Source organism: Helianthus annuus, chromosome 16 (assembly GCF_002127325.2).
Source record: "Helianthus annuus cultivar XRQ/B chromosome 16, HanXRQr2.0-SUNRISE, whole genome shotgun sequence".
Classification (NCBI taxonomy): Eukaryota; Viridiplantae; Streptophyta; class Magnoliopsida; order Asterales; family Asteraceae; genus Helianthus; species Helianthus annuus.
The window spans coordinates 166,798,946-166,812,573 of NC_035448.2; the positions used below are offsets into that span (position 1 = coordinate 166,798,946).

A 13,628-nucleotide genomic window follows, 5' to 3' on the forward strand; every position below is an offset into this window, starting at 1 on the left:
TAATAAATTAGAACTCCTAGTGGCACCTTTCTTATTCGCTAATGTCATTTTACCTTTAAGACATTTGACACATGTTCCAAAGTCAGAGAAATCGAGAGGAGGTAAGACTTCATCCTTCACAAGACGATTTAATCGTTCTTTTGAAATGTGGCCTAAACGCTGATGCCACAACATGGATGAAGTCTCTAAGTCTCGTTTCTCTTCCATCTTTGTGAGTGATTCATTAATGTTATATGACAACAAAGATTTGGAAAAGCCATCATCTAGTTCTAATCTATAGATGTAACGCTTCGTATTTTCGTATTTTTATAATTTTAGAAAATCGGATCGAAGAACCGACTAGAAACGATAACGACGCCATTTTTACGTCTCTCGATTTTTAAAACAAAAATTTACGACAACTTTCAGAATTTATCGGGCCACTTTAAACACAAGAATTGGACGTGTTGGCCTTGGACCCAGGCCCAAAGCCAACTAACCTAACCTAGTATATACAAGTAGTGTTAAGTGAAAAAAAAAGAAAAAAAAAAGAAAACCCTAATCCCATTTTGGTAAACATCAGCCGCTACCACACCTTTTTCCCTTTCAAACTCCTTGCTATCTTCAACATTGTGAAACTCTAGTTTCATAAAGAGACACACCACGACAACACCTCATCACTTCCTCTAGCTACATCTTGATCACCACTCCTCCCTCTGTCTCAAATATTCTCACAAGTTTGCACCTTCGTCGGAGTACGAAGATGTCGACGGAGTTCCCTTAACACACCACAAGAACCTCGTGTCGCCACTGCAATCCATCGTCGGAGACTCGGGACTCACCGGAGCACAAGCCGGAACAAGTAAGACCTACCGGAAAACTCGAAGACGTCACCGGAGCTCGACGACAACATCACGACGAGTATTGATACTCCACAGTTGCGGTATACCCTTTCTTTATTTTCGTTAAATCCTCCGTCGAAAAATTTATACTTTTCTACGTTAATGGCGAAGTGTTTGGAAATCATTTATAATTTGTTGTCGTTGGGTTATTTGGTTGGAGAAGAAGGCTTGGATTTACTAAATTAATGAACCTTTTTTTTATTATTTTCTTTTTCGATTTCATAGTTACAACAGAAAGTAACTCATATATATTTTAATAATATACATTGTAAAGAAAAATGGATGGACAGATAAGGAATTTTAAGGTGGCAGTTGGAGTCACAATGTATATACACACAGAAAGGGGGTACCCATTTGGTTAAATGAAAAGAGTATTATAATATTTCTTCCAAATCAATCAAGTTTCACCTAGTGTATGTAATAATTCAAGATTTCAAGTAACTGAAAATGGTTAACTGTTTGGGATTTCTGTCGAGTTCATATTTTCCAATAAGGAGGATGACAACATGTTAATAAAACAAGATCCTTGTTATGAAATGGTAAATCAAACAATTCACAAAGATAAATTTCAAAACTAGGGGTGTTGGGTTAATGTTTTGTTCCTGAATTAGTGTAAGTTACCTTTTGGGAATAAAATCATTCATCGTGAATTTGTGGGTTATGAATGAATGGAAGGAATATAGGGCTAGAAAAGTTAATGTTTATTTCAATTTTTTATACATAATAGAAAAGTTAATGTTTATTTCAATTTTTTTTTACATAATAGAAAAAAAAATACTTATTTTTATTTTCTTTAATTCTAAAGAAAAGAAATGTCTAAATATACACCCAGATGCAAAATGCATGATTACATATGGGTGAACTTTTGTTTTTCTTTTTATTTAATATTTAATTTTTTTATATATGAATTTACATATAGCTCTATAACCATGAAAGAACCGTAGAATATAATGTATAATCTTATAAAAGTTAAAATGTGGTATTGGATTCTCTTTTGTCACCTAATTTAGTTAACATTTTAATTTTCAATAAGCGGGATTTTATGTGTTAAATGACGTACGTTCGAGTCCCGCTATGGCCGGTTTTGGTCCGAATATTGGGCATTTTTTTACTGTTTTAACTTTTTTAAAGTATTGTTGTTCTTTACTTTTAAATTCTTTTCTCTTGTTTTAATTAATACTTCTAAATTCATTTTAACTTAAATAACTATCAAGTTATTTTTAACTCTTTTTATAACATTAAATGTTAATATGAGATAAAGTCTAATATCTAAATAATTTATTTATTTAACTTATAAATAACTAAGACGTTCACGTAATTCATATCTAGGTTAACCGCTCTTGTTCGTTCTTTTGGAATTTCCCAATCTTACTCGTGTGTTACTTACAAGAAATCGCATACGCAACCAAAGTGAGCATACTTGACCCTTTTACGCTTTAATATATTTTTGGGTGTAACATGTATCAATTAACAAAATTCACAATACACACAATCAAACGTATTCAACCACTCAATCCATCATACATGTTATTTGTTATGCTTAGGCTATTTATGTATGCTAGTTTCAACTTGTATATCCATGTTATTTGTTATGCTTAGGTTGTTTATGTATGCTAGTTTCAACTTGTATATCCATGCTATTTGTTATGCTTAGGTTGTTTATGTATGCTAGTTACAACTTGAATATAAGTTGACATGTTGGATTTGAGACAAACTTTTATACTCATATCTTTTTTTCAAACTTGTATGCTCGCCAGTACTTTTGTATTGATCTATGTTTTTAATACATGTTGCAGGATTTTGATGATGCAAGGAATCTAGTAGGATTGCCTAGAAACACATTTAAACTTTAATACTTGTTGTACTGTATTTTATTTTCAAACATGTTGTATTTTGTTTCCAAGCCTTGTATTAAACCGTTATTAATGAAATGAAATTTTAGTTCTTTTACACTTGTCGTTATTCAACTTTGTTATATTCTAGTTCAATCGATTCAAAAAAAGTAATTATTAAATCCTCGACACAAATAGCGTTATGAAGTCTCTTGCAATCTATTTCGTCTCATCCCGATGTTTCCGCCATCGGTTGGGGTGTGACAATAGAGACCTCCATCCAGAACACCAGTACCATAAAGAACAGAATCATAATGGATAGAGAGTTGGCGATGACCATGGGAAACAATAAAACCGTCCATGTCTAACTTTGGTCCTGATACAAGGTTCCGAGTTACCTCAGGAACATATAAGGTATCATAAAGTTTAATACATAAACCAGTTTTCATAACTAATTGTAATGTTCCAATGGCCTTCACTTCTAATTCTCTATCGTCCCCAACCTTAAGCGTTCTTTGGTTTCTTTTCAGCTTCCGGATTGAAAGGAATCCCTGAGTAGAATTGGTAACATGAACCATAGAACCAGAATCAAACCACCAAGAATTAGCAGGAACACTTAAATTATAGGACTCAAGTATCATAAAATAATCGTTACCTTTCTTAGCCAGCCACTCCTTAAAGTCAGGGCATTCCTTCTGCATGTGTCCTGTCTTTTTACAGAACTTGCAGCGGATACTGCCTAAGGAGTTCTTAGAGCTGGAAGGTGCACTTGCATTAGGGTTAGACTTATGGACTTTAGAAGCATCCTTCCTCTGATAATTGTGCTTCCTTTTCTTAGGATTGGAGGTAGTGAAATTGGCAACATCAGTAGTGCGATCCATCCTCATGCGCTCCTCCTCCTGTACGCACATAACGACCAGCTCACTCATCGTCCATTTTTCCTTCTGAGTGTTGTAGTTGATCTTGAATGCTTCAAAGGATGAAGGAAGCGAAGTAATGATGAAATGAACAAGGAAACCATCACTGATTTCCATTTCCAGCCCCTTCAGCTTATTGGCCATGTCATTCATCATCATGATGTGCTCGCGAATGCCGCTCCTCCCATCATACTTAGTTGTCACCAGCTTGAGAATAAGAGTACTAGCGTGCGCCTTAGACGTCCCTTTGAACTGCGCCTCCACATGTTCCAAGTAGGTTTTAGCATCTTCAGAATCAGGAATAGCTCCCCTGATTGCATTGCTTATGGATTGCTTCATAAACATGAGAGACATGCGGTTACACCTAGTCCACTTTTCATGAGTTAACTGCTCAGCAGCAGTACTTTGAGTGGTAAGGTCCGCTGGCTTTTTCTCTCTTAGAGCATAATCAAAATCAAGCAATCCGAGAGTAAGCATGAGAGCATCCTTCCATGCAGCAAAGTTATCACCAGTCAAAGGTGGAATCCCGCAGTTGGGTGCTGATAGTGGAAATAAGATGAGCAAGTTATGATACTAAGGAAGAAATTCTAATGTGATCTATGGGCACGTTAAACTAAGGCAGGCAAAATAATGACCATTTTACATAATGAAGCTGTGATAATGTCTATTACTAACATCAAAATAATAGACTTAACTAAAAAATTCTACTTAAACGAAAACAAAACAGCTTTGGCCAGAAGTGTAATCATTTAAGCATATGTGCAAAGTGGTTGTAACAAATCAGCTTTGGCCAGAAATTGAAACAATCACTTTAGTTATGCACTTGCTAAGTATGCCATCTATGAAAGAATTAAATCAGCTTTGGCCAGATATTAAAACATTCATGCTTATGATGCACACTTAGCATAGCTTTCGTAATACTTGAATGATAAGTAGATCTATCAAGTCAGCTTTGGCCAGAAATGATATATCAAAAGCTCATTCAAGTTAAGCTATTCTGGTTTTGCAAAAACATTATCTGATTCTGATTTGTTAACTAAGTAAATTACAAAACCATTTATTTAATAGCAAACTACCCGTTAGCGCGGATCGAACTCCGCGGTGAGTTCGCTGGGTGTGCGGGACAGCGTGCGAGTCGCAACCACGATCTCGACTAATGACGTTACGGTTGCGAGTCGCAACTACGGTCTCGACTAATGACGTTTTGGTTGCGAGTCGCAACTACGGTTTCGACTAATGACGTTATGGTTGCGAGTCGCAACTACGGTCTCGACTAATGACGTTTTGGTTGCGAGTCGCAACTACGGTTTCGACTAATGACGTTATGGTTGCGAGTAGCAACCTCATGGTCTCGAGTGATGATGTTATGGTTGCGAGTAGCAACCTCATGGTTGCGAGTAGCAACCTCATGGTTGCGAGTAGCAACCTCGTGGTCTCGAGTAGCAACCTCGTGGTTGCGAGTAGCAACCTCGTTAACAGCTGTTAATTGTGATATCATAACCGAAAATTCGAAATCTAAGGGATTATGGGATATTATTTCCTGTTTTAAAGTGATCTAATTTTATCAACATATTTCGAAATAATAACTGTTTATCTAATAACAGTTTCGAATAAAATTAAAAGATAAAATTAGATCAAACATGGAAAAAACACCCATTAATCCTAAATCATTCCAAAACATAATAGAAATCTTCGAATTTTCTCATGAACATGATGAACCCTAATCATAAAAAAATAAAATTCTGGAACCCGAAACCTGAATTTTAATAATTTTACTAAACAGATTTCGGCTAAAATTATAATCCAGTTAATTCGGTGAACAAACAATTTATCTTTTTTCATCGAAAATCATGATTTCGAGTCGATACTTATGACTCGAAACCGGCTGTTAAGGTTTTAAAGGTTTCAAAATTCCGTTTTCCAAGTTTCAATCCCAGAATTATGGATACGAAAACAGAACTGACTAATCAACATATGCTCTGATACCACATGTTGGTTCAGTTCTGTTTGTGCATGAAGGAAAACAATATAAATCATACCTGTCACAGCAGATAGTGCAGAGGAGAATCCTGTAAGGGAGTTCGACATGCCTGTCATCTTGATCTGGTTCCTCCTTAGGGTGCTGACTGATGATGGGAACTTAGAAACCGAAAAGGGTATCGGTTAGAAGAGGAGGCCGAAAACCTTATTGATGTTATGACTTATTGGGTGTGAATTGTGAAACTGAGTAACCCTTAAACCTCTACATAACTCTCCTTATATAAGCACCCAGGAGGAAACCTAATTAGTTACTAAGGGTAATATGGTCCATCAACAATTACCAACTAATTAAATAATAGGTTCTAATATATTTTGATCTCTATAATGTAAATGATTAAGATGGCTATAGATTAAATATTATACATAACATATTTAATCTTACAATCAAAATGTAAATTAACTTGAATTTATATCCACATGTACATAAAAATAAACAAAAAAACTCGATTACAAAGTCTTTAGAAAGTTAAAAAAATTGTAATTGTTAGTGCTAAAAGTTGATGGACAAAAGTATTTAAAATAAATACAAAAAGACAAAAAAAAGGAAAAAAAATCCAGGTGTTATCCTTGCCTGTGTCGATCTTATTTAAAATCTTAGGAAATAGTTGTATGAAATTGTATGATTTCTTAAAGAAAAAAAAATTAGAAAAAAATGTTATTGTTGTTTTGTAGCATATGTTTATGTTATTGTTGTTTTGTAGCATATGTTTGTTAAACGATCAATTCGTTTAAAAAGTTATAGGCCCAATCGATCTAAATGTCGTACGGGTGATCTGAAGATAACGTTTTTAGTGGGCCAGTTTGTTTATCAACTTGAGTTAGAGGTGTAAAAAAACCGTATTTTAAGCTGAATCCGGTAAAAAAATCTTGGAACCGGTTCTTTTAATATCCGGGTATTCTATATCCGAAACCGACCCTATAGATACTTAGATAGGGTATACATTTTGATCTTAATACCTGGAACCGAAACCTATCATACCTGATTAATACCCAAATCGAACAAGAACCGGAATCGATTATACCTGTCTATGTTCGATACATGATTCTAATATCTATCTATCTTTAAAATTTATGTCAGAGCATTTATTATATTTTTTATACAATGCATATTTAATAAACAAAAAAAACAAGAAAATAGTCTAAGAAAAACACAATAGCGTATTAAAAAATCCTGAAAATATGGTACTAAAAACTTGGAAATAGTGTATAGAAAAACCCGAAAATAGGGTATTTTATACCCGGTTTCTTAAGAATCGAAACCGAACCCTGCCAGGATATATTTTTAATTTTTGCAGGAACTAAATTCAATAAAAGTACAATGAGTCTACAAAATAATCAATCAAATAATTACATGTATAACATGTTAGCCCTATTTTAGCCGGTGGACTCAAGGAGCCACTTTCATCTTTGTCAGCACTAAAAAAAGAGGGAGCTCTTTCTCCGTGTCGGCTAAGATAATGTCGTTTTATTTAGTCCGTCAGCTAAAATAGTGCAAACACTTTACACGTGTAATTATTTGATTAATGGACCCTTCTTTTATATGTCAGCTAAAATAGTGTCGACGCCTTTAGCCCGCTGGCTATGAATTGGGCCCCTTCTTTTTCAGTGCCAACAAAGATAGAGCTGACTCCTTTAGCCATCCGTCTAAAATACTGCTGGCACTTTACACATAATTATTTGATTAATTATTTTGTAGGTTCATTGTACTTTTTTTGTTTTTAGTGTCAGAAAATAGTTGCCACCCATGTACACCCTTTTTTTTAAGGACCGACAGAAAATTTTATTCATTATAGCAAGGTACTACACGCCATACTTACAAACATTCACCAATAATACAAGTACATGATTACATAGAAATTAGCCAAAAAACTAAACCGACTCCACTCTTCCCATGTTAGTGTCCCTCTTTCGACGATTTTTAACCCACAAGTATGTCAATGATTCACCCATGTCCGCACTCCTTGCTTATTTATCTCTGATTGATTCTGTTTGGATTCTCTACTTTTCTAATGAAAAAATAACGTCTATTTTGCTAATTTTGATGGTCAACGTGCCTATTTTGATAGTTTTTACAAAAAAAAAATGAGCAACTTGTAGTTCATGCTTCACTTTCTTCTTTTAATGTCGTTGTATTTGAACTCGATGATGGCGTTTTCTTCCTGTGTTAATATATTTTATCTTGGAATCCGTTTTCCTTTCTGCAATATTCTTATTACATCAGGTAGCTAATCATTATACATTTTTTTTGAAAAGTGCTAATCATTATACATATGAATTAAATTTGGTCATGAAGAGTGATCTAATTATATCAGGGAGCTAACCATTATACATATGAATTGAAATTCATATATGATAATTTTAAAACTAAATGAACAGTGTAATTTTATATAACATTAAAATGAAAGGTCGGTGGTAATAGATAAAGCATCCAACAAATTACAAAACTGCCCCTTCTCTTTTACTATACACGTTCCAGTCTTCTTCACTTCTTTTCTTATCTAGGGTTTCGAATTAAACCCCCAAATTTCAACTCTCAATTTCCTTCAAATCCTCTCACAAAGCGTTCTCAAATCCTTCAATCGGCTCGCCACTGTTGCGCGCGTAATCCAAACGCAGGTAAATCCACCTCCAATTTCATCAATTAATTAATTTGTCACCAATTGTTCTTCAAATCGAGCAGTCGTCGTAGCCTGTGCCGTTGGCGAATCTTCAACAGGGATCGGATCCATCTTTTGCCGATGAAAATCCGATCAGACAAGTGGTGTCTGATGGTCTAACGGGAAGTTGAGACCGCTTACGTTGATGGTTATGTGCTCCTTGATCGTTCTTTCTTACTTACAATATTTGTATTTCTTATCTTCTTTCATCTTTTGTTGTTCCTTCCCTGTTTGATTTATGCTTATATCAGTGCTCATTTGGGTTCGTTATTTACATGTTGGAATTTGGCCTCTCTGAGTTGTCTCCAATGTCGGTAAGTTAGGAATTTGTATTATTTTGTCGTTGTCTATTCGGCTTTAGTTCTGTTTATGCTTCTAATTTCAAAAACCACAGGGACTATCCGTGTACTCTACTCTAATCTACAGAGTAAACCGAAATCTAGAAAGAGAAACTAGAGAAAGTAATGTGTATTATGTAATGATGAAAATTCAAGTACGGTACATGACATGGTATTTACTCTGTAAGTTAGGAATTTGTATTATTTTGTCGTTGTCTATTCGGATTTAGTTCTGTTTATGCTTCTTATTTGAAAAACCACAGGGACTATCCGTGTACTCTGCTCTAATCTACAGAGTAAACCGAAATCTAGAAGAGAAACTAGAGAAAGTAATGTGTATTATGGATTAAGTCAACTATGTCAACAGTATGGACTAATTGCTATAAGAGACATGGTTATTGTGGTTAACTGCTATAATAGAAACTGTAATGTGAAATAATGTCTAACAAATTCTATTAATTTGGTTCCTTCACTCACTATGGGTTGTACAGTAGTTAATATTTGACAAATTGAGTATCTTATTCTTGACATTTCCGTCTAATAATGCACCAATATGTGAGCCGAAGAATAATTTAAATTTAAGGAGCTTACATACATTTGGGAGTTAGGACCTCTTTTTAATTCTAGGTTACCACTTCATAGATTAGATTTTTTCAATGCAGTTGGTGGCACATGCATGAATTCCGGAGCATCGGTGATGGCAAAGTCTCTTTTTTGTTATTGTTTATATTTAATTTTATTGCTATGCATATCTCTATGCAGTGTCCACATACATTGTGGTTATCTTTTCTTTACTGGAAGCTTTCTGAATTAAATGGTAAAAAGGGCAACTTGGGTCCTAGATGACCAAGATGACATGCGTATGTTTACCAAGTATTTGTGTCCGTTGACTTATTGGTGTCTCATAAGTCGTAGGTAAAGATCTGAAGTTGTTAATATAATGCAATCGACTTTGCTTCATGAAATCTAATGAACACATAATACGTTAAGCTAATCTCATGATCTCACCTTTGCTCGATTTGCTAACAGGTTAGTTACTGTTAATCATGAATCTGCACTGTTTTCCATTAATTAGCACTTAAAAATGGATAGATTGATGTTTGACTTTTTCTTCTTGAATTATGGAACGAACAGGTACGGGAGGAAGTACCAAAGTAGTGAGGAAATGAAGCACAGGTACTTGATTTTCGCTGAAAGTTTGGAGACGATTAGATCGCACAACAAGCGGTTATCCTATACTCTGGAGTCAACGGTGAGTTCTTTCAACTATGTAATTCTTTCTGCAAGTAGTAAGTTTGTTTGCTTTAGTTAGAATTCATGTCCTGCACGACAAGATAGCTTGAACCCTAATTTTTCTTAACAAAAATATCTTATGGGTAAAACCGTAAAGAAATCACAAACTGATGTTGCCGCCGCAACGCGCGGCACGGGTAACAACCTAGTTATTATTAAACTAAAAACAGAATTAGAATTATTAGAATTATATAAAATTAGAATTAAGAGATGAACAAATAGTATCGGGTATATGGTACCGGTCTTAAATTTACCAAAACCGGTGATTTTCGCGGGTACCGGTTCTGCACAGGTATTCACCGGTTCTTACCCTCAAATACCGTGCCGTACCAGTACCGTCCGGTACCGAACCGTACCATACTAGGTATATTCGTACCGGTACCCACTTATGGGGATTTCGGTAACGGTATTTTCTCGGTACCGGTTGGTACCGAGCTCACAAATCCTGTGCAACGCAGCAATGCAAGTAATTGCACCGTTTAGATTACTTTTCATACACACAGTAAGTAAACTGTTTTTCGTTTGAATGAGGTTTTATATACACAACAACTTATTTTGCTTCTTTTTTTGTTTTCTTCTGTAATGAATGAATTGTATCATGTAAAATTAACTTGGATATTTAGAATATTGATGAGCAAATCGTATCAAATCCTGTAAACGAACCGGTATCGTATCAGTACCAAATCATTTTCAGTACCAATTTGGTATCCACCTTTTGGCGTTTCAGATTGTTACTTTAGGTTTGACACCGGTTCTAGCACCATACCTGTATTTATTGATTTTTACCTTCAAATACCATACCTATTGTACGAGCATTTCGGTGCTGGTACCTAATTTCGATAATTTTCCAGATCGGTACTTTCGCTGCCGTTACGTACCGAGCTCATCGATATATCTTAACGTGTCATATTCGTTAACGTCGTTAGCACCGTAATAACTGAACTGAAAACAACCGAATTTCCAACGTGTAGGACGTGTGGGTCATATTATTATATATTAGGTTATTTAAAATCGTTTTTTATGACGGTAGTGACTATCTTACCACGTCATTTCTATTTATGTTTTTGATATTGGTATCTGTTTTCCGTTGCTTACACGCCTTTTGTAGTCATTGGGTCCCGCCGCAACGCGCGGGTGAAAAAGTAACTAGTTGTTATGAAGAGTGATCTAATATCTTATAATTTAAGAGTTTTTATTTATTTTTACATATATTTTCAAGCATTTATTTATTTTTATTGATATATTTTATTCATCATTCAATTTAATATTTTTCTAATAACTTGCTTCATTAATTTTTCAAAAATTTAAATCCGCAACTATACTTTTTTTTTTCCAACATTGCGATATAAGTTTATTGAAATGGATACCATGCCATTCTTGTATCAATCAAATCACAACCTTCGATGAATTGTAGCTTGTTATGATGCACTTATTTACTTTTTTAAAATATTTATTCATCATTTATTTTTGAATTTTTTTTCTAATAACTTGCATTTTGTGTTTATTTTTTTTCAAAGTGACGATAAAAAAATTATGCTAACGGTCATTTTGCCATTAACATAACCAAACCGAACCAAAACGACTGAACAATATTTGTAACGATCCGATATTTATTTTTTAATGTTTTTACTTCATTTAACTGGCACCATTCGTTATCATAACGTAACAACCCAAGCCGAGCACATCGTACTGAACCTGTACTCATTTTATGGTTTCTGTCGGATAAGATATCATGCCGCTACAGTATTGAATCGAGCTGAAACTAGACGTACATAATCGATTTCGGTACTGGTATTTATTTTTATTGTTTTTTTTTACAATAAGGATAAGCTGACACCATGTAGATATCTTACTATACCAAACAATATCGGTACGACATGTATTCATTTTTATGGTTTATGGTATCGATAAATGAAAATCGATATCGTTCAAACACCACCGATGTTAGGTACATGTGTTTGTTTTTATCGTTCTCGGTCGATGTAAAATACGTGTTGCTTTCTATATGGAGTGGGCATGTATGTACAGTACTATAATATAACAAACCGAACCGACACAAATCCAATGTTCGTAACAATGTGACGTGCGACACAATAACCTAGCTTATGATACCAATACTTAAATAACTTCTTGGCTTCCTAGATCTCTCATCACCAAATACACTTGCTTTAAGATATTTTGTTTAGACCAAATATTACAACAATCTCACATCTAACATACATACATCACAAGGTTAAATATCATTATTACTAACATTACACAACAATTAAAAAAGTTAATTATAATAAGAGTAAACTGCTAAAATCGTCCCTGAGGTTTGACTTAAAATGCTAGATCAGTCCAAAATCAACTTTTGTTGCTAAAACAGTCACTGAGCCCAAGTTCTGTTGCTAGATCAGTCCAATTAGTTAACTGAAGTTAGTTTTTAACTTTTATTTATTACACAAACAGTCCCTGTAGTTATAATTTACTAGTTTTAACTATGAGTTAATAGCCAAAATGGTCCCTGAGGTTTGCACCACCACCACCACCACCACCACACCGCCACCACACCACCGCCGCCACCACAACACCGCCGCCACCACCACCACCACCACAGCACCGCCGCCACCACCACCACCATCATCTGGTCACCATCACCATCGCCACAGTGGGTTGCATGTTTGTTATTAAAATCTGGGAGTAACACTTTTTTTCAAAAATATTGAATTTCAATAACAAACATTAATCTAATAGATGGCGTTGGTGAGCTGGGTTGTTTTGTGTATGTGAAGGTGGAGAAGCTGGGTGTTGATATGGTGGTGTTGGGTAGTCATGGCTACGCTACGGTTTGATCAAGGTGGAGACGTGTACATACATGGGTTCGAAACCAAATATGTTCGCGGTCATGCATATCTCAAGCATGAAAATGAGATTAATTGTCTTTTCCTTACGTTACCCGTTTCCCCCTGTTTTACATTTTTTCACGTTGGGGTTTCCCAGTTGTTTTTTATAGTTGTTTAGCTTTGATTAATTGGGGCCTGGTAAAATCAACTATAGTCTTTGTACACCCACTGTTGCTTTGTACCCATTGTTACACCAGTTCAAAGATCTCACACTTTTTTGTATCGTCGTATGACACAACTGTTTTTATGTTTTACCTCATTTCTAGCATATCATTAACATGAACAACAACTCATAATTTTCTTTTAACTACTAACAACAGAAGGTGAATTATGTTTCAGCCCAAGTTAACAGTTTTGGATCATACATCAGTCTAATAAAGAAACTTAAGTAACAATGTGGATTATGATGCAACCCATATTCAACAGTTATCACACACAGGCGACGATTCAGTTTAGCACGCCGCAACGCGTGCAGCGATTCGGTTTAATGTGCCGTCCATTTTTTTTGAAACCACACAGGCGGTGGTGGCGGCGGTGTTGTGGTGGCGGTGGTGGTGGTGGCGCGGTGTGGTGGTGGTGGTGGTGGTGGTGCAAACCTCAGGGACCATTTTGGCTATTAACTCATAGTTAAAACTAGTAAATTATAACTACAGGGACTGTTTGTGTAAAAAATAAAAGTTAAAAACTAACTTCAGTTAACTAATTGGACTGATCTAGCAACAGAACTTGGGCTCAGTGACTGTTTTTAGCAAAAAAGTTGATTTTGGACTGATCTAGCATTTTGA

The 13,628-nt window shown here is 35.1% G+C and overlaps 1 long non-coding RNA gene across 1 annotated transcript; it reads left to right on the forward strand.

The window, feature by feature from the left end:
* The first annotated feature begins 537 nt into the window (after window positions 1–537).
* LOC118487942 lies at window positions 538–2,833 on the forward strand. Its single transcript, XR_004882921.1, has 3 exons — window positions 538–922; window positions 2,211–2,291; window positions 2,678–2,833. It is a non-coding gene; the product is annotated as an uncharacterized LOC118487942 (long non-coding RNA).
* Window positions 2,834–13,628: the final 10,795 nt, after the last annotated feature.